The sequence below is a fragment of the Oryzias latipes genome, chromosome 15 (genome assembly GCF_053564925.1).
Source record: "Oryzias latipes strain Hd-rR chromosome 15, Olatipes_Hd-rR_3.1".
In the NCBI taxonomy this organism is placed as follows: Eukaryota; Metazoa; Chordata; class Actinopteri; order Beloniformes; family Adrianichthyidae; genus Oryzias; species Oryzias latipes.
Genome location: NC_136251.1, coordinates 31,887,604 through 31,909,557, shown reverse-complemented (window position 1 = coordinate 31,909,557; position 21,954 = coordinate 31,887,604). Strand labels below are relative to the sequence as shown.

At 45.1% G+C, this 21,954-nt stretch overlaps 1 long non-coding RNA gene across 1 annotated transcript; it reads right to left on the bottom strand.

The window, feature by feature from the left end:
- Nucleotides 1-16,416: 16,416 nt before the first annotated feature.
- Nucleotides 16,417-20,825, bottom strand: LOC105355839 (uncharacterized). The gene is made up of 3 exons (XR_910167.4): nt 19,736-20,825; nt 19,531-19,604; nt 16,417-19,444 (listed from the first exon to the last, which is right to left on the bottom strand). It is a non-coding gene; the product is annotated as an uncharacterized LOC105355839 (long non-coding RNA).
- Nucleotides 20,826-21,954: the final 1,129 nt, after the last annotated feature.

Here is a 21,954-nt window from a genome sequence, read left to right as displayed (position 1 = left end):
ATTTACGCGCTTGTCAGAATCAAACAAAGAAAACATGAATATTTCCAGCACCAGTAGCTCCAGTTCCAGCGATGAAGAAATTATTGTTCTGTTGAATGATGAAGGACGCCGGAAAAGACGTTGATTTTGGGTACATCCCATAGTTACGAGAAGAGAAGAACATGGGGAGTTTTATCGACTGGTACAAGAGCTGAAAATGTATCATGAGCGTTTTCGGGGATATTTTAGAATGTCCGTCATTATTTCTTCGCGGCAGTGTAGATGCTACTCTGCGTCTATCTTCTTCGCTGGTATGTGTGCTCAGAAAGGCAGTTTTGTGTTTGAGCGCCCCCAAGTTGTGTTTTACTGTAACTGCAGAAGCTCCAGACACGTGTGCAAAAGCGCCGTTGTCATTGGTCGTGTAGTTTTTGACGCGGTGCGTCAAACCAAAAAAACGAACCCGAGGCGTTTTTTAAAAAGTGACGTTTTGACGGGTGCCGTTTTTTCGCGTCAGTGTGCACACTCACATTGGTGCCCTTTGTTTAGTCACGAGGCGTTAAACATCGGCGAATATCGTGTGCGAAATTCGTCCCGGTGTGTACGGGCCTTTAGAAGTCAAAAAGTTTGACCCCATTGGCAGATTTTCTATAAATAAGAACAAAAACAATCTGCCAATGCAGCAAAACGGTCTTAAGAGTTCTCCAGGACCAAACGACCTGTTTTCTCAAACTATTGAGAAAATGCTGGAGTCACGCATGTCCACCAGTTCCACGGCATTTGGGAGATGTTGTGTTTCATAAGCAGCTACTGTTGCTGTCAAACACTTGAGAGCAACAGCTCAGGCAGTCGCTGCACAATCCAGCATGTCAGCTTTCAGTTCACGGTCAACGGAGCAGCTCCACCATTCATCTGTTTTAGATCCCAGATTAAAGACTTGTTTCTGTGGGATTTAGCTGAAAGTGGCTGACAGAAAAATAACCCCCAACCTGTCGAAGGCTGTTAGGATTCTCTTTAAAGGCAGTTGGTGCAGTTTGTCACCAATTGGTGTTTTTTTTCCTTTGCTGTTTTCACCTTTTCACGCAGGTGAGAGAAGCTGGACGTTCACAGCCAGAGGAGTTGTTTTTTCCCACAGCAGACGCTGCTGCTGCTGAACTCTGATGCAAAAACCTGCATGTGCGCAGCAGCTGTCCTCTCTCCAATCAAAGCGCGGCGCTTAAAAGGAGCACTGGAGATGAAAACGCAACAACCATGAGAACCACAGCGGAGAAAAAGAACGTTGGTGGAAAATGTCATCCTATTTCAATTCAAGAGTGTCACAAGATAGAAAAGACATTATAGAGGATAATGTTATTTTAGGAAATCTCTGGCACCAGCAAACACTGTGGAGTGGTGGTGCAAGACCCAGACTCAGGAGACCAGGTTTGGTGTATAGAAAGAACTAGAAGGAGCTGCATTTCCTGAAGAAAATGCAGGGTTGATGCTGTGTTGCTGAATGAAAATGAAACTTAAAGGGTCATTATAGAAAAAAATGAAGAAACAAAGACACAAATGATCAAAGTTGACCATAAATAAAGTGAAAACAGCACAATGACAAAAAAAGATATGATTGTGAAAAATGCCAGAGCCGGGTATCAAACCAGCGAGCTTCTGCACCAAAGATTCCCCATCTGTTTCTATGCTTTACAAAAATCCTGGAAATCCTGGAATATCTTGAAAAGTTCAAGGATTTGAAGGAGCAAAAGTCACAGCTGGAAAAAGCTGAACATTTTAGTAGTTGAATGGTTAAAACAGCTGAAACATTTTAGAAGGAGTTAAGCGCCAAAAAGTGGTGGAAGAGACTAGAATAAACAAAGAGAAACAGGAAAACAATGGGTTGAGTTTTATTAACATTCAACCAAATAAACTAAAACGTGTCAAACCCTGGAGTGACAAAACAGAGCAGATGACCTGAGAAGGTAGAACTGAACCCTTCAGTAAACTGAAGGGAATTAACAGTCACACCTGAAACTGGTGAGACACAATTCAACACAGAACACGACCACAACCAAACCAAAGATCACAATCTTCACTCTATCTGCAAAAACACAGAGATTTTAGCTGGAAGAAACCAAATAGAGTGTCAATTCCAAGAGTTTGTTTGATGAACTCATACAAATCAAAGACAGCATCTTTTCCCCAGCATGTTTGGTTCCGGACATGTTTCTGGATTCCTCCTTTCCCAGAGTAAACACTGGTCCACAGGTCCGCTCCAGTTTAGATGGATCGCTCCACAGCTGTGAGGTTCGGTTCTGAGAAGTGGATCTTTTGGGCCTTCTTCCATTCCAAGTGAAGGACATCCTGAAGATGAAGCCTGGGATCAGTTTTACTTTGAAGTCTGACAGAGCGACAGACGGTTATTTCTGACCACATGAGGCCTCAGAGGCTTCATGTCAGTTTGACGTTGGCGCCTCTCTCAGTTCACATGGAACCGCTTGGGAGATCCCTCCAACCGGAAACCTGTGTTCAAAGGTCCTATTGGTAAATCGGAGTGGTTGACTGGTTCTGTGGAAACAGTCGGTGTATCAATCAGTCAAGTCTTTTGTGACAGAAACGTAACTTTCTGCTGCTGCGGCTAAAAAATCTCGTTTTGTGAAAAAGGTTTGATGCCATCTGGGATTGAAACAGATCTTTTTGGTTGAACTAGTTCAGGTGGGAAAGCGGTGGAGGTTTGTGGTTTGGGAACACGGGTAAACAAATCGTCATTTTCAAAAAGTACTTCAGCCATCAGCTTGTTACCCTGTGGTGGATTTGATCAGCCAGCTTCACCTGTTATTTTATTTTTCTAATCAAAGTGCAGCTCTGGTGTTTATATGCAAACACGTTACAGAATCCTTCTGGAGCTAAATAAGCATTTTTCCGAGACAGTTTCTGGTCCCGGACCTGAAAAGACATGAATCTGGAACAGATGATTTTCTGGCGGTGATGGCTGAGCTCCTTTCAGTGGCCTTCCAACCGTCTGGATGTCTCATGGCTGCTTTGGAAAGTGTTTGCAGGATGTGTCAAGGAGCACAGTGTGCCACGCAGAACTGGCACCACAGCAGCGCCAGCTTTCTGTGTTTACACTGGTGTCACGCTCGAGCATTTTATTGGGGTTGGAGACCAACTCTGTTCAGTGTGAGGAGAAAACAGCATTAATGAGCCTCACAGTGAGGCTTTAACACATGATTTACATCATATGAGTGTCATTCCACACCAGGACACGAGAAAGAAAACCGACCCGACTGTCTGTGGATCTCAGGATGCTTTTATGGACAAGACAGCAGGAAAGAGGGGAAAAGGAATAATCTGAGACGTTTGAAGGTGAAAGTAGGTCCAGAATCTCCACATAAGACCACAATCTCCAATTCAATACATTTAAAACTGCACCTTTAAAGAGGACAAAGCACAAAAACCTAAAAAATGCTCCTGAATTATGAACGTGAATAATTGTTTGGTAGAACGTTAAAAGTGCATTCAAGATTTTAGCATTTTGTCAAATTAATTAGTAGGAAACGTTTAGACTGCCAGTTAATGCATCCCGGACAAAACCAGAAGGATTCCTTCTGGGTTTAAAGCCAGCGTGAGGACGACCTTTTAGATGCAAATCAACTTTTAATGAGTAGAAATCCGAGGAGGCTGGAAGTGCAGAAGCTTGGCAGGAATCCTACATGCAGAAAAGAGGGAAACGAACACCCATCAAGCTGTTCACTGATGTCCGGAAGTGTCGGTGACATACTTTTGGAGTTTCACTTTTCTTGACACGTCCAGATTTGGTCTGAAAAAGACAAACCTGAGATGCATCAAAAGGAGGGCTGAACAGGAAGTCCATTAAAATAAACAGTCCCTTATCCAAAGCCTTTAAAGCTGGAGTCAGCGGCCGTGTGGAGAAGAGCTGCGTTGTTCGGGGCAGCTTCTGTGATCATCATCCAGTGAAAAGAAAGTGCAGGCTTCAGATCTGCAGCACAATGTCAGTTATTGTCCCCCATGTGCTGTTTATGTATGTTCATCAAGATGGTGGCTGAGACACTGGAATCGTCATTCGGCTGCAACTAGGAAATCTCCTCTTCTGGTTTGAAAGGAAGGCTTTTCTGGAGGAACAAGTTCCTTCTTGTGCGCAGAAGCTCCAGCCGTCTTCGGCTGGGCCATCACAACAAAAACCCAGAGGATCTGAAATGCTTTGTCAAAATGTTCTGATTAGCATCACATCTCTGGAAGATCAGCTTGTTTTTGGGACATTTCCCCCCCAGACCAGATCATTCTGAAACACTTCCACGTCTGTTTGTGCAGTTTGTGAGCAAATCTATCTGTATGGGGGGGGATTTGTGATTCGTGGGGGGATTCATGCTCCCCGGAGTGCGACTGAATCTCTCTGTCGTCCCATTACCCATAGGGTGATAAGTGTGAGACTTACAAACACCGCTAAACTGAAGGAGCTCTGTCATCAGTTCACTCTCAAAATTGACCCCCTGAGCTGAGTGAATACGTTCTGGAAAACCATAAATGCAAAAGAAGCAAGTCCCACAACTTCTTGGCAACACACTTGACAGTTTGATTTTGACATGGGAAAGCATGTGCAAACTTTGTGCAATGATCGGTAATAACGAGAACATCCAGGGATTTATTGTTGTGGTCTTCCGCTGACCAGAGGTCAATGCACACAGGTTCTAGTGGAGCACTGGTCTTGATGCTCTCTAAAGGGGATCTCACTGAGGACACACCTGTGGCAGTTCCTGACATGCCCTCACAAATCCTTCTCCATAGTGAAGGGTCTGCCTCTTTCTCCAGGTGATCGGGTGCTGGTCCCAAATAATAATGCCAGAGGGAGACGGAAACCATCTGATAAAGAGGAACCCATCATCTACACAGTTGGAGCGTCTAAACATTTACAGGATCAGAGATGTGCACAGAAATGAGCGAGTGGTGCACCGGAATCTCCTTCTTAGCATCAACTTCTTACCATTGATGGTTGATTTAGCTTTTGTGCTATCCTATGGGGTCCAGATGACCCCCCTCCCTTCCATTGACGTGTTCCTCCTACCATGACAAAGGTGGATAAAGGTGGAAAGATTTCATGTAATCCATGGACACCAGTGAAGATCACAAATCATTGAAGAAAAAAGGTTCAGAGCACTGTCTAGTGGGTCTAGATGACCCAACTCCCAACGTTAAAGTGCCTAGGATAGCACAAGGGTTAAATAACAATGCGTCCTGCTCTGTCAGTGAAACTGAAAGCACTGATCATGAAGACGCAGCGTTATCAGTTGTGGATGCGGAGGCTGGAACAGTTGGATCCTCCTTTGCTGAGTCTCTGTCCTGGACCAGTAAATCGACCGTACATCAGAGTGGGTCAGACAATCCCCCACATCTGTGCCTGACAATGTCACATCACCTGGAGCGCAATCTTGCGATGATTCAATTCACCCTGCTTCACGTCCTGCAGAGTCACATATCGTAGAGGGAGGGTTATTGAACCAGTTACCCGCCTTATTGACTCTATGGCTCAGATAGAAATACTTTTGGACGTATGAAACATACAGTATCCCGTTTTAAATGCATAGGTTTTCTCAATGCATAAACTCGTGTTTGAAAGAATTCCTTGTATTTTTGTTTTTCTTGGATGTTTTTTTTAAGGACAGGAACCTGGAAATCTGTATTTTGTGTAGCTAAACGTTAAGGTGTAAAAGGCACCTTATGATGTCTGGAGTTCTTTTATTTTGGGAGCACCATGTTCCTAGCGCATCTCAGGTCTCTAACCTTTCAATAGGTAGCATGTTGCTTAGTTTATTGATATCTCAGGCTAAAGTCACGTATGCTGTTGTAAATATATTTGTATTTTGTGTAATTCTAAGGGGGTGAGTGTAACGGGACGAGATCTGTTTGTTTTAATTACACAAAATATTGGCTGTCCCTAAGTTTCTTTCCCCCCTGTATTCAGTGATGGGTTGTAGCCCCTCCTTAATGTCTTCTTCTTCGCTGGTTTTCCCTTCATAAGTTTGGCGCTTGCTTTCCCTCCCCCCTTTCTGTTTTATTGTCCAGCGGGAGAGGTGGGTGTCCTGTAATGTTAGCGATATGAATCCTCATTTTATGTTAGTTATGTTCCATATACAATGTTATTATTTGAAATCTGCCATGAAAATACCAAAACTTTTATAGATGTTGACTGTTTATTTCAGTAGTTTTGCGGGAGAGGTCCGCAACAAACGGAGGTGGTCTTCAAGAGTGCTGCTGTGACCCGACATCTTTTGACTCCTCAAACACAACGCAGAAGTGATCCGGTTACACTGAAATGTTCTGCTGTATGTTAATATGGTACGTCTTTGTCAAATTCAACAGAGTTCCTGGTTTAACCTCCGACCGTCTTTTGTCCAAAAACCTGCTTGTCTCAGGAGGAAAACGCATCACTCAGACCCCCCCCCCCCAGCTTGGTATGACAGAACGCATCACAGCATGGTGATAGAGGAGATCAAATGTAAAACTCCCGGCTGACCCCGAACACTTGCTGCTGAACTCCTGATCCTCCCTTCTGGGGTGTTAATCCCCTGTGGGGGGCAGAGGAGACGGGGCAGAGGCCGATGAGGCTGACAGCACCAACACAGCTGGCCGGGTGAGCCAAAGGCCGGGGCTGGCGCCCTCCTTCACACCCGCCATGACCCCGGAGGAGGAGGAGGAGGAGGAGGAGGAGGAGGAGGAGGACCGCCTCAGATGCCGTTTTCCAGCCGGCGATCTGATGGCAACCAGGGGCATCCGTGAGTTGTTACCCACAGGATCACACGGGACTGTTGCTCAGTATTTCCATAAACATTTGGAACATGAAAAGCAGGGGATTGAACACGGACTAGTGACAAACAAAAGGCTTGAGGCTGCTTCCCCAACGAGTTCAATCCACAGAAAAATGTGGCTTTTGGACGTCAGGCATCACTGGAGGTATGAGTGGACGTTTGGTGGGACCTGCATCAGGAAAACAAAGAATTTCCCGCTGAGATTTCTACCATCGTTCAGAAAAGCAAGCAGAGATTTGGGTTTGGTGCAATGAAAAAAAAACATCCCACTTTAAGAGAAGCAGATTGTTCCTCCTTTAACGGCCAGGATTAAAAGTGTTTGGGAGCAGATAACGTTCAGCAATCATTTTCAAATTCTTCTGAATTACTCCTCACGTACCAGAAAGAAGATAGGACTAACGTGAACAAGCACACTCCTTTTTATACCGACCGATATCCTCTGTGGAACAGAATCGGTGACTTTCTAAAGAAGAAGCCAGAGGTCAGACAGTGCAGCTGCTTGAAAATGTCAGAGGCTCTGCTAGGAGCCTTTATCAGCCCGACGGTCCAAAATCTTCCATCCCTGCTGCTCCTTTGTGATCTCAAGGTTCAACCCAGTCTGTGTTTATGAAGGCAGAAGAGAGGTGGTAGAAATGTTCCTTCAGTGGTGGTAAATATCTGTTCTTGCCTCTATTGCCCCCCTCTTGACTAAACCGAAGTGGTGTTTATGGAACTCCCAGCTGGATCGGTTATCAGAGACAATGACCAAAACTAAAGTCCCTTTCAAAACTTTAATGAAGAACTCATATTCTTGGATTACATTTTGATGGAGGAGTTTCTGGACTTTGCTAAACTTCACAGCTGCAGGAGAAAAGAGAACTGTAACTCTAAACTTGACAGCCTGAACTCAGTTTCAGATCTTTTCTGAGGCTGTTTCAGACCAAAGCTTGTCAACGAAACCACAGGACTAAAGATCTCTTCAATCATTAATGAATTATGAGGGCGGGGCAAAGCATAGGATAGTTCATTCAAGCTTTAACTTTTCCTTTTTCTTTGGTCCGGTGCTGCAAGGCGATTGCTGAGGAAAAGACGACTAAGGTTTGCTGTGTTTGTGACATATTGTCGGGAAAACAGCATGAGGAGCAATGTGAACCTGTGAAGAGCAGTGTTAATGAGTCTGCATTCATCCGAGCACATGTCAACGAGTTGCTGCGCCTCACTGTTGCTCCACATTCGTCAACGGCTCTCTGTGTACCGGCTACAGTGGCCGTTTTGGTCCAGTCCCTCCACGAGCACGGAGCCTATTCAGACTGAGGAATCTCAGAGCAAACCGGAGTTCAGAACCGAGACCGCCTTGAAAGATGGGTCCGTGAGCGGGTCCTGGACCAGAACCAGGGTCCACCTGGGCACACTCTGACCGAAAATTTGTTCCGGATGGTGGAAACAAACTTTAAGCAAACCAAATGTGTCTAGTCTGAATGCACCCTAAGGAAAAAAAGTTCTGATCTGCAGAACATACAAAGCGTGTCTTTGGACACCGGCCCGGTTTTACACAATCAGTGTAGAAACATTAGAGATATAAACAATCTTGCTCTCAAAAACTAAATCCTTTTACCTTCAGGATCGGACATGTTTTCTCACAGCCAGACTGAGAACTCAAATGCTTCAGGAATCTGATTTAGAACAACTTTTAGAAAAAGTATTTAAGAGAAAATATTTAATTTCTTCATTTGCAACTTAGAAAGTTTTGTTTGCAATGTGGTGGCATAAATATCACTTCATAAAACAAAACAATTTAAAATCTACTCAGGATTCATGAGCATGTCTTACTGCGTGAAACACGACTCAATGAGGACCTCAGTCCCAGAACAGACACATGCAGAAACCAGTTTGAAACCATCCACAGTCTCACGTTTTGCTGTGGTTTGCTGTGCTTAGTCTGTCGTACGTTGAATAAATATGATGTTAATTTAGCCCATTTGTCTGGAGATTTTAAAGACATAATCTCGTGTTATTCGGAAAGAAGGCGTAGAGGATTTTTATCCTCCACTGGTCATCAGCTGTGGAGTTATTTCTTGGCCTGATTCTTTTTGTAAAAAAGAGCCTGTTGTGTGTACAGTTTGTAGAATTAATCCTCAAAAGCAAAACCTTTGTGAAGCAGAACAGCAGCATCACTTCATCATCTCAGAGTAAATTCAAGAAAATGAGGAAAAATATGCTTCAACGCAGAAAAACAAACAAGATTTGGAAGTTGATGGCGCTGCCAGAAATGTCCAAATGTAAAAAATACATTTAGTCAAAACTTAGTCAGAAAACTCTTTACAGATAAAAATTAACTGCTCTACATTGTTTCAGTAAAATGCAGCAAAAACGAACAAAACAAATAAGTAGCCTTAGAAAAATTCAAAACTAATTCAGGACAGGTAACTAAAAGCTTGTCTGAATAAAAATGTGTTACAAAAGATTAACACAAACTGCACAGTTTTAACAATATGCCTTTGTAGCTACGACTGCAACCCTAGACTCCTTTTTCGTTTTCAACCAAAGTTAGTTTTCAACCTTAAAAACCAAAAGAGTGACAGAGAACATCTGGAAACAGGCCGTACTCAAGATGTACCTCAATAAACACACATCACTGCCTCATACAAGACCAAACGCTGCACAGACTGCAACATTCTAGGGCGAAAATGAATCATCTCTCCAGGTGAAAAATGTGGGTTACAACGAGAAACTCTACGGCACCTTTTGTGTCCCAAACTGCCCTTCTGGACCAACATTTTCACGTATTGAAAATCCAAATTTCCCCAGCTCTCATTGTATTTGATGTCTCTCCTCAGCCCAAAGACCTGGGACATGCAGAAGAATAGTTCATTTCATACGGACGGATCATTGCAAAGATCCTCCCTGTTTCAAAATGTGGACAACAGAACTTACAAATACTCTTCAACTTGAGAAGATAAGATATAAACTTTGATGAATTTTGTCTACCGTTTATATCTTGGAGACGTTTAATCTGTGCAGTTAAGTTGCAAAGGTTTCGGATGGGTAAAAGGCTTATTTGTTTAGTGTTTGCATATTATTGTGTTGCAGGAAAAAAAGATAAGGAAGCATACATACTCTGTTGAATCTGTATGAATAAATCAATGAATGCTTTGAATAAAAATATTTGAAGCATACAAACCAAAAGAGTGAAACAGAAGAAAGAGGAAGTCAGAATGGGATCAGCATCTGCGACCTTCATGAAGATGAAACGGGGCAACAGTTGCAGACGTTAGTTTGGTTGTGATGCCATCTGAGCGAGCAGAGAAGCTGTGAGGTCTGCCGTCACATCAGATCCTCCAGCCGTCATGATGGCTTCCTATCGTTTGATGAACTGGGGACGATGAGGAGACCTGAGCTATGTAAACTCACTGTTGCGGGTCATTGTGTAACATCTCCTCACCCCCGATCTGCAGGGAACAGATGCTGGATAAGGCCGCCGTCTGCAGGTGAGTCACTGATAACGCCATTTCCTGCTGAGAACGAGGGCAGGTAGGGGGGCGGGTCTTTACCACCCCGTCATTCATTCAGCGGCAGGAGCAAATCTTCAAGGATGTTCTGTAGAAAAGTTTTTGTTCTTGTGGCTGCGATGAACAACAAGAAGACGTCTGCAGCTTTGAACATTCAGATGTTTGTGTTATCAGCAAACAATAAATTCAGTTTTTATCATGTTACAAATGTCAGGAGTGAAGCACTGACTCCTGTGGAACACCATGAACAACTTTTTTCAGGTGAAGGTGGTCGTCGACGGTGATCAGGGTGCAGCTGAAGCAGCAAACAGCTGCAAAGCTCATTCACAAATCAAATCAGTCTAAATCCACGTCTGCATTCAAGTTCATGCGGCTGATAACAATGAAACAATGTTTTATTTCCAGGAAAAAGAAAAGCATTAAATGAATGAACTGTAAAATGTAAAATCAGATGGGAGAAATTATTAATGATATGCAAAGACAAACAGCAGGATTGGAAGCAGCCTGTGTAGGCAAACATAACCCAGTCACATTTGAAAAGCCAATGAAAACGTGGAGAAATGAGGCATGAATGCTTTTCTGTGCCACCTAATATCAGATTATGTAAGAAATGCTTTCAGAGTTTCAGGCGCTGAGTCGAGCCAAGTCATGTCAAGGCCCAAACTTTCCTGCCAGCCTGTCACCATGTGTTTGTGATTGATAACCGCTGCGCGTCTGTGACCCGGAGGAGCAAGAAATACAAGAAATCTGATGTTGACAGAAAAACCGGCTCAGAAGGAGAAACAGGGTCTCTGAAGGATGAGTTTTAATGAAAGAAATAAGAGGTGCAGAGAAATATAATTACAGGCTGTCATCTTAGGTCGTGTCGCTCCCAACTGGATCTTAAAAAGGTTTTTTACAGAAAGAAAGGATCCGATAAAAACAAAGAGGAGGAAATCTCTAACAAACACGTGTTGGTTCTGTTTTGAGTTCAACAGATAACTGTCTGGGAAATCAGAAACAAGCGACGAGGGCGTTGGAGGGCAGGTTGTCAGCTGTCAGCTACAAATGTTGAAAATCTGCATCTCTACTCTGTGTTGGCAGACAGAGAACCGGTCTGGGCGTCCCAATGGGTGACACTGCAGGACACAGGTCTCTCAGGGTTCAGGACAAGCTTGTCCTTCAGTCATCTCAGCTCTGATGTTGTCTGACGTTCAGGTTTCAGGCGAGCTCTCTGCTGTGCTGCACATCTGTGCACCTCTGCTTCTGTATGGAGGGATTTTTGTGCCATTATACCAAGTTTTGAGTTTAAAACATTACAGAGTTTGAGTGTTGAAAAATGATTGTGCAAACAATAATTTCTCTGGAGTGAACATTCTTCTGATTGCGGTGAGTTTTGGGACACTTGGAACACCGGCACAGAAATCCCTCCTCATGCAGCTCAACCTGTGTCTGTTCTGAACTATGACACATCTTCATGCCTGCATGGGAGTTTCCTTGTTGGCTGCTGTGTCGGAGCGTTTTGCTCGATTGCACCTGAAAGGCACAACAATTAAGAGTTTTTCAGCTGCGAACATCGACCTGATGTTTGTCTGTGAGGGAAAAGTTTCTGCTTCTGGGACAGATTGGTCTTCATGCTCCTTTTGGAGGGCGGTGGAGAAACCTCCAGGGAGGGTGAACCGACCCAGGTAGCTCTCACATCTGAAGAGGTCTAATGGGAAAGCAAACACGGTGATTACCGAGGCCTCTTTACAAGGAGGAGCCTGCAGAGAGGGCCGAGCGGCGAGGGCCCGCACAAGCATCTGTGTGTTTGCATGCTCATGCGGTGGAAGCAGACTGAATCTCTGCAGCTGCATTGTTTGCACATGTGGTTTCAAAATCCCAGGCAATTCACTGTTCAATAAGGTCAACTCATTTAGTTTTGCTTGAAGAACGGCACCAAAACAGACTAAAAACTAATCAAGACGTTTGTTCTGGGAAAAAAACCTTCATTCAAGTCAACTCACAGTCTCAGGAACTCTAAAAACTGAAAAACTTTATTAAAAATCTTCCTCAAAAGTTTCCCGCAGATCAGTAAATGAAGATGCTCTGGCCTTATCTCAGGGTCTTCCCTGGGGCCCCCCACCCAGTGGGACATGCCCGGAACACCTCCCCAGGCAGGAGCCACATGGTGGCTCCGGACGAGATGCCCGAGCCACCTCAACTGGTTCCTCTCAATGTGGAGGAGCAGTGGTTCTACTCCGAGCTCTCTGGGGGGGGACAGAGCTTCTCCCCCATCTCTAAAGGAGCACCCAACCGCCCAGAGGAAGCTCATTTCAGTCACACCCAGACCTCATGGCCCATGGGTGAGTATTGGAACAAAGATCGACTGGTAAACTGAGAGCTTTGCTTTTTGGCTCAGCTCTCTCTTCACCCCAATGGGCCGGTACAGCGACCACATAACGACGGACGCCGCTCCAAACCGCCTGTCTATCTCACGCTCCGACCTTCCCTAACTCGTGAACAAGACCCCAAGGTATTAAAACTCCTCCATATGGGGCAGGGACACTGCCTCCACAACCTCCCTGACTTCCTGCATCCACAGCTCCGACAGGCACCAGAGACGATAGATGTGGAAAACATGGTCCACTGGGACTCAGGGTCCCATTGGAGTCCTCCATTGGGGCACTTTTCAGGACCCCTTCAACAGACACTGAGAAGGCCGGTTGAAGGCAAACACCAGCCCGCGTTCTCTCACCACGAGCAGCTCCAGGATGGTAGAGAGGCCACCCCCTCTCGTGGGACTGAGCTTCAGAGCCCAAACAACACTAATGATCATAAACAGCTGGTTAATTCCTTCAAACCTGCTGCAGGACCAGAAAAGAAAAGTTCTCAGTTTGACTTTCTTTCACATGATCAGACAGAAAAACCAGAGCCAGGTGACCGGACAGCTGCTCACAGCTTCAGAGATCCACTCACATGCAGGAGAAAGCTGCTGCACCCAAAGCAAAGCCTCACAGGTCCGCCTCAGATCCACCAACCCCGGCCGTGCAGGCTCCAGCATGCAGAGCATGCAGGCCTAAACACAACTGCACTCTGCTTAATTCAACACAAACACAAGTGAAGGTCAAAAGATGAAATGCATAGAAAATATTGCAGGGGGCTGTCACTTGATTTCTTTCTTTCTGTGATCGTGGAGTTTGAATTCAGACGTTACCAGAACAAAAGAGAACGACGCTGCAGCAAGAACAGAACCTGCCCAAACGTTAGCTCAAGATACTTTTCTACGATGCTCCTTGGCATAACACAATTAAAACGTTTGACTGCATACGTGAGATGATGAACAGCGTGACGGTTCTCTGCTGTTGATGAGAGTCGCCCCGTTTCTTCTTTGTGGAGTGATTTGCAGTCTGCTGCTCCGGGACCGGCTCTGCAGAGCACAGAGGGGCTTTCTCTGCAGCACACGGCCCTCTTCACTCCGTGTTGACTTAGTAAATTACTTGGGATGTCAGGGCTCAACCACAGCTTATGGGGGGGGCAGCGGGGAAAAGCAGAGGGGCTGTGAGAAAAGGGGGGGCTGTTAAGAAGAGTCTAAAGACAAAAGCAGTACATGAGATTTATTCTGACACATCCAGAGCAGGTTTTTAAAATTCTCTGACATTTCAAATGTGATTTTTAGGACATTTAGGGAGAAAAGATGTTGAAACTTGAAGTTGGTAGAAAAAATGTCAGGCTTTAGACGCAAATGACTGATCCCGATTCACCTGAACGTCTCCTGCAGCAGATCCAGGTGGGCGTGGGGGGTTGGAGTTCTGCAGGGCACACGGCTGCAAGGTTTGCCTGCTGGATGTGTCTGTTTCTGCGGTCAGGTGAGCCGTCTGAACACCTGTAGCTCCTCTGTTTGCTCCTGCTTGCTTTGACACCTCCTGCACACATCTGTCATCCTCGCCATCAACCTTATCTACCCCCTAAACCCCCCCAGCCGCTCTTCTCCTATTTACCCAGCTTTTTGAAGCCTTTTGCAGAGTTTGATTGTACAGGAACCTCAGGGGACTTTCTGTTGTTATTACTTTGCCAAATCCTTCTGGTAAAATGTGATCAAATGGTAAACTCCAACCCCCCCCCCCCCTTCTCTTTCATGTGTCCACAGGTGGAGCCTTTGATGGAGGCGGCGGTATGCTGGGGGTGATATGCGGAGGTCATGTGTGATTTGAGATGGAGGTGTCAGCGCCGCAACCTCCATCCATCCATCCATCCATCCATCCATCCATCCATTCATCCATCCATCCATCATCCATCCATCCATCATCCATCCATCCATCCATCATCCATCCATCCATGCATCCATCCATCCATCCATCCAACCATCCATCCATTCATCCATCCATCCATTCATCCATCCATCCATCCATCCATCCATCCATCCATCCATCCAACCATCCATCCATTCATCCATCCATTCATCCATCCATCCATCCATCCATCCATCCATCCATCCATCCATCCATCATCCATCCATCCATCCATCATCCATCCATCCATGCATCCATCCATCCATCCATCCAACCATCCATCCATTCATCCATCCATCCATTCATCCATCCATCCATCCATCCATCCATCCATTCATCCATCCATCCATCCATCCATCCATCCATCCATCCATCCATCCATCATCCATCCATCCATCCATCCATCCATCCATCCATCATCCATCCATCCATCCATCCATCCATCCATCCATCCATCCATCATCCATCCTTCCATCCATCCATCCATCCATCCATCCATCCATCCATCCATCCATCCATCCATCCATCCATCCATCCATCCATCCATCCATCCATCCATAACAACCTTCAAACTTAAAGGTGCATAAGCGCCTCTGGACATCCACGTAGCCCTGGGTTTCTCTGATACTGGAGAGGAGGGGGGCAGCCACAGGTGCCCCTTTCAGGGGGTATTTCAGCAGGGATTACAGTGGCTGACTGCGTTACAACAATGGAACCACAAGGCCTTCAAGATTTGTAGCTTTGCTGGATTTGGCAGATCTAACAAATCAATAAATCACCTTATTCAATGTCGAGAGAATGAGGTGAAAAGATGAAAGCCACTTGAGAACATGTGCAGGAACAGAAGGAGGAACTTCATGGTTAGGATTCCTGTGACAGTAAAGGACAAATCTTCATTTGACCTTTGTCGGATTTAACACCGGATGAGAAACGTTATACCAATGAACTGCTGATGGATGGTTGTTACAGAATGCTCTTGAGATTCCCAACAGTACTGCCAGATCTCTGGTTTTCTCAGGCTTGTTTGTAAGTCGTGGATTTGTAATCAATCAGAACATCTTTGTTCTGTGTGTGAACAGAACGGTGTGAGGGACAGGTCGGTCCTGAGCTTGTGTGAGTGCCAGAGTTTAGCAGGGAGGGAGAGTTCAAAGCCTCACCTGGTGGTCCGCAAACACAGACGATCCGCCCAAAACAGCCGAGATGGTGGTGGGACACGCCCGCTTTGTCAACACCACCTTTCTCATGCTGTGGCTCTGAAAATCCATGTGACTGCAGATTTAAAACAGGTTGGATCTAAAAAATATCAATCTTTTACAAACAGAATGTAAAACATGGGAAGAAAGCCTAAATCTGTGAACAAAATAAAAGCTGGACTGTGAAAAGACGGAGACGTTCCAATCCCTGGTTTACGCCCCAGGAGGCAGAAACATGCTAACACATGAAGTTGTGCATCAACAAAGATTCAAATATGACAAGTTACAAGCAACGTTTGGAGGGACTTTCCCAGAAGTCCTCAAATGATCACGAGCCTCCCGTCATTTTACCGGACTGAGGAACATTTGAGATGTTTAACACAGTAGAAAGATTTCTTCTTTTTGATTTTCTGAGTCAGAAAATGAAAAAAGTGAGACACTTTGAAATGTGTGGAAATAAAAAAAACAGATTTGTGACAAAAAGTAAAATATGAGGTTTTGGCTGCAAGAAGGGCTTGAAGTATAAGTAAAGCTTTTGTGATGGTTTCAGCTCTACTTCCTGTCTCGAGCTTTTATTTTGACCCCAGGACTTCCTGTCGCACCAGGTTTAGTTCTGACCTCCCATCACCTGCATGGCCATCACTTGTGAGTTTCCTGTTTCAGCAGCTCGTCTGTAATCTGTCAGATTGGCTGCTTTGCATCGATTCAATTCAATTCAATTTTATTTGTATAGCCCAAAATCACAACAACAGTCGTCTCAATGGGCTTCGAAGTAAAACATGAAATCAAAAGGATCACGAATACAAAGAGTTCAATAGGAAAATACTAATATGAACTAAACAAACTGACTAAGCTATACTGGCATCCCTGCCCTTAGACCCCCCTTCTCTGTAAGGAAAAACTCCCAAAAAAACGGATTCCGGAAAAAACGAAGAAACCTCAGGGGTGTCCACATGAAGGAGGGATCCTCCCCCAGGACGGACAGGCGATTTACCAGAACTCTTAGAGAAGAATTAACTTATCTAAATCTACAACTACATATATAAAAGTCCAGCAGACGAGCTTCATCCAGCCGTGGTTATCGGGACAGTCAAAGGCGCGAGTCGAGCCGGAGACAGGAACCACATCCAGGTGTAGGAGCAGGAGCAGAGACGAGGTAAACGGTCAGGTACAGAGCAGAGACGAGCCAGAGATGAGCCAGAGGCAGGATCCACAGCCAGGTGTAGGAGCAGGAGCAAAGGCGAGGTAAACGGTCAGGAACTGGAGCATGGATGAGCCAACTGGAGTCTGGAAGCACTCCCACTCCCCAGGAGGGGAGAGGAAAAGAGGGACAATACATGAATCACTGCACCAAACAGAGGCATGGAGAACTAAATGATGAATTATGATCAAGAATAGAGGAGAGGAAGGGTAGAAGTAAAAAAGGAAAGAGGACAGAACCCCAGAGCACCATAGTTACCCCAGCTTCAACTTCTAGCAGCCTTTTAAAAGAAATAGTTATTATTAAGTTTAATTTAAACACATTAACATTAAGTTAAATAATCTCTAAATACTAATTAGTCTGATGCTAAGCCTGTCCAAAGAGGAATGTTTTCAGTCTAGCTTTGAATGTAGAAACTGAGTCGGCCTCTTTTCCATGAGCTGGGAGTTTATTCCATAAGACAGGGGCTTGGTGGCTAAACGCTCTACCTCCAACCGTACTTTTACTAATTCTAGGAACCACAAGCAGTCCTGCATTTTGCGAGCGAGGTGTTCTCATTGGATGGTAAGGGACTATGAGGTCCTTAATATAGGACGGGGCCATTCCATGTAAGGCCTTATAGGTTAACAGGAGGATCTTGAACTGGATTCTGGAATCAACTGGGATCCAATGGAGTGAAACTAACACAGGAGTGATGTGATCTCTTCTGCTAGTTCCAGCTAACAATCTAGCTGCTGCGTTCTGAACAAGCTGGAGACTTCTTAAGGAACTCTTAGGACACGCTGCTAACAAGGAGTTACAGTAATCCAGCCTCCACGTAACAAATGCATGGATGAGTTTTTCAGCATCACTCTTAGAAAGTAGATTTCTGATCTTAGCAATATTCCACAGGTGAAAAAAGGCAGTTCTGCACGCCTGAGATATGTGAGCCTTAAATGATAAATCCTGGTCAAGTAAAACCCCAAGGTTTCTAACTGTGGAATTGGAGGCTATACTTATACCATCCAGGGAGACTATCTGAGCAGACAGAGCATCTCTGAGGTTTTTAGGACCAAGTATAATGACCTCAGTTTTTTCTGGGTTCAAGAGGAGGTAATTAATTGTCATCCAGGTCTTGATGTCACTGATGCAGGCGTTCAGTTTCTCTATCTGGTCATTCTGGTCAGGCTTCATGGATAAATACAACATCGATGCTCCAGCTCTGGTTTTCTCTGCCTGCCTTTATGCACCAAACGTGACCCGTCCACGGGATCTTCCTGTCTGCCTCAGGATCAGCTTCTGCCTCTCCCTTTTGGATTCCGGATCTCTGGATTTGAACGAGGACGAGGTTTTGGGAAGAGATTTCCTCACCTGCCCCTGCAGTGGACACTCCACACCAGTGGATTCTGCACAGCATTTCCCTCCTTTCCTTGTCATTTACCTGCGTATTCCTAAAGGACCATGTTAAGTGTTTTCCGGAAGCCCATCCACTCTTCCTGCATAAAGTTCCTCAATAAACCTGTATTTACAGTGAGTCAGAGTATTTGTTGTTTAACTGCTATCCTCTGTTTCTTTGGAGAAGCTCGGTTCACCCTCACAGCTTTGCTGTTCTTTCAGTGAGAATCACACGAGATTCTCTGGAGTTTCTTGGTGTTTTTTCCGTCATGTGGCCAATCATTTCTTTTTCTTTAAATGTCTTTTTATCGGATCGTAAAGTTCCGATTTGAAGTAAAATTCCAGTTGACATCATGACAGTAAAGACCAGAAACCTGCAGCTGTAAATTCTACCAGATTAACATAAATTTCTTGTCTTTATTTCTTTAGCTCTTCATCTCAGAAAGAGCTAAAGATCTAAAGGTAATGATAACATTGATTGGGACCTTACCTGCTTGAGCACCAAGCCCCCAGGTGGTTTGCTTGTGAACTGACCGGCCCCCTCATACTCCTGTCAATCAACAGGAGGTCAAAGCGCTGTTACTTACTGTTAAAAACAATTTTTAATACCTCAAATATCAGAAACAGACTGAAATGGAGCCAGTTGATCACCGGGAACTGGATAAATAACCTCTGCACAAACGCAGGAGATCAGCTGGAAGAAGATGTCGTATTATTTCCAAAACAGTCCAGCTAGAGGAGCAGAAGTGTGCAAAATATGGCTTTGGTGATCATTTAAAGAGAGAAAAACAGCAAACCTTAATAAAAAATCAACTAATGAGAAAAATGAACCCCAGATGTGTCAATGACTGACACATCTGGCACAAATCAACAGAGAAAATGAAGTGAACGATACCAACAAAAAGGCAAGAATTTAACTAAACCAAACGACAAAGTTTAATTTAGCAGAAACAGGAAGAAGATCTTCCACCACCAGCGTGGGGACGGGAGAATAATACATGTGACTGTAACGTCATTTGGGCTTTAGTGAAGGCAGAGTCATATTTCAAATTGATACAATCAATAAAACCTGTTGTGTGATTGTTTTGTTGATAGATGTTGTTTTTTTGTCGCTTTAGGATTTCCTGCTCCTCCTGTTCGTCTTTGTCCTGTACATTTTCTCCTGGAAGAGAGGAAGCACAAGGTCTGCAACATTCCTCAGGAGCATCCACCTGGATGCCAGCGTGACCCTGCTCCGTGACCTCTGACCTTTCAGAGAGTGGATCCCGCCACCTGAGCTCTGCGTCTTGTCCTGGTGTTTGCCAGATGTTCGAGCTGACTACCTGCTTTTCAAAACAGGGCAGACATGACAGGGCAGGTCACCGCAGAGAGCAAAACAAAGAGTCCGATTTCACAGACCCTCTATCAATCAAACATCTTAGACGCACAATCGCACACGGAGACGCAGACTCACACAGGAATCCCAGCGGCTTCAAAGCGAGATGTGCCAGGGATTTTCCTGCTGCTGAACAAGGGCTTGTTGTAGATCAGCAGCGGTGCTTTTTGTCCTTTGTTGCTGCCTGAGCAAATCCTGAGGATGTGGCGGGAACGGCTGTCTATTTACAGATACTGCAATAATGATGTGATCCTGCAGAAAATTAATCCCTTCTTTTGCAGTTTTGCAAAGTAATGTTTAACTCTGCAGCAAGTGTGGGCAAGATCCGCCGCAGTCCCTAACATTATTGATGGCGAGACAAACGCACTCGCTGAAGGCGGCCATGTTTGCTGTGGATGAGGCGGGAGAACAGCGGAGAAGCTGATCCACTTTTCCACCTTCACGGAGAAAAAAAGAACCTTTCGTCTTCTTCATCCATTGTTTGTGTGAGCTGCAGGATAAGGAGGAATGCAGCCTCCATATGGAAATGTGGTCTCCTCCTCTCCACCTCCTCCACCTTTATCCCCTCACCCACCCTCACCCTCCTGGGCTCAGCCTTGCACCTGTCTGGCGCAGGCAGCTGTGGGTGGGTGGGTCTTGGCTGTCGGAGCAGCATTCCTGAGGAGAAGTCACCCTGTTAATCCCTAAAGTTTGGGTCCAACAGACCCCCCGGCCCCCCTTTGCATCCCCTCCTCTGCATCCAGGAACCCCCACTGCCTCCGTCTGACGGTCTCCGTCCTGGTCCGGTTTGACTGGGATGCTGTGGTATCAAAGGTGGGGTCCTCACATGTTCCCTCACACTCCAGCATCCAGAACCTTCTAATCCCCTGAAGTATGTGGGAATCAGAGTTAGCTGCAGAACAAAAGAGCAGAGAAAACCGTTTGACTCCTCAAGTTGAGAGCAACAATTCAGACGTTTGTGGTAAAGTGTTTGTGTTCATGCCTGTTTACTCCCAGAAAACAGAGCTGGGACTTTCTCCCCACTAATTACCTACATGACACACACACACGCACACACAAACCCACGCCCACACAAACACACACACACACACACAGACACACACTCACACAGTTCTATTGCCTATCAAACAAGAGTCTCTTTATCACAGCGGGAAATTCTGATGTCAGGCCAATCCACCCCCACAGCTGGAACGCAGAAATGAGAAAAGCTGAGCCGCTCTCTCTTCAAGGCGGACGGAGCTCCTTCACTTCCCGTCAACACCAGCCGTCTTCTGACGGGATTTCCAGCGTTAGTCCAGCAGACACACGGATCCTCCTGAACAGGACGTTGGAAACAAGCAGACACCATATTTGATTCTATTCCATTCTCTCTCCATGGCTTCAACAGAAAAACATCCGTGACTGTTTTTGTAAATTTTAGATTTTATTCCCTGAATTGCACAAATAATAAAATCATAAGTGACATCCACCCTTTCTATCATTAAATTAAATAAAACATGTATATTTATGGAAAATGGTTCCAAAGTTGGCTCTAAAACTCACTGCAGTTTTGGTCTTTTGGCCCAAAAGTCATAACTTTGCTAAAGGCTCTGAAATCACAGAAAAACACACCTAGATAATCAAAATGATTTTTATATTTGTTATTGGGAAACACTGTTTTGCCTGATGCGCTCCTGAACTTTATTGATCCACAGAGGAGAAATTCACCCGTCATGACAGCTCACAAGAAATTCATATGGCGGTAAAAATCACCAAACAGCCAATTAAAAAACAAATACCTTAATAAATAGATAGAAAACGGAGTCGTTCTTTGCTGAGCTTGGAGTCAGACAGAGGAGTTCTGTGTGTGTCCTTGTGGTGTGCAGTCTTTAGGTGTTCCACGCTGTCACATGTTACCAACAACGCTCCGCGTTCCTCCATCAGACGCATGAACATACATCAGCTGAGAGTCAATAGAATCAATAAAACCATCAATGATCAAGTGCAGCCTCTGAAAAGCTCCTTTGTCTGAGGGGCTCGCTCACAGCACTGCTTGTTTATCTTTTGCCCCCCCAAGCATGAACGCGTCCCACCTCCTCCTGCAGTTCATGGGACCGATGTTTGACCGCGTTCTGTGGTGCTGCTGACCGGACTGCTGCAGAGTTTGGGCCACAAAACAGAGAATCCCAGGGAGCATGCGGTCCTCCAGAACCCCCACCCCCCCCAGACCAGGGAGAAGCCACATCTGGGCCAGAGGCTATTAAAACCCTGATGGCTTTTGACAGTAATTTCTTCATGAGTCTACGGCCAGCGGTGAG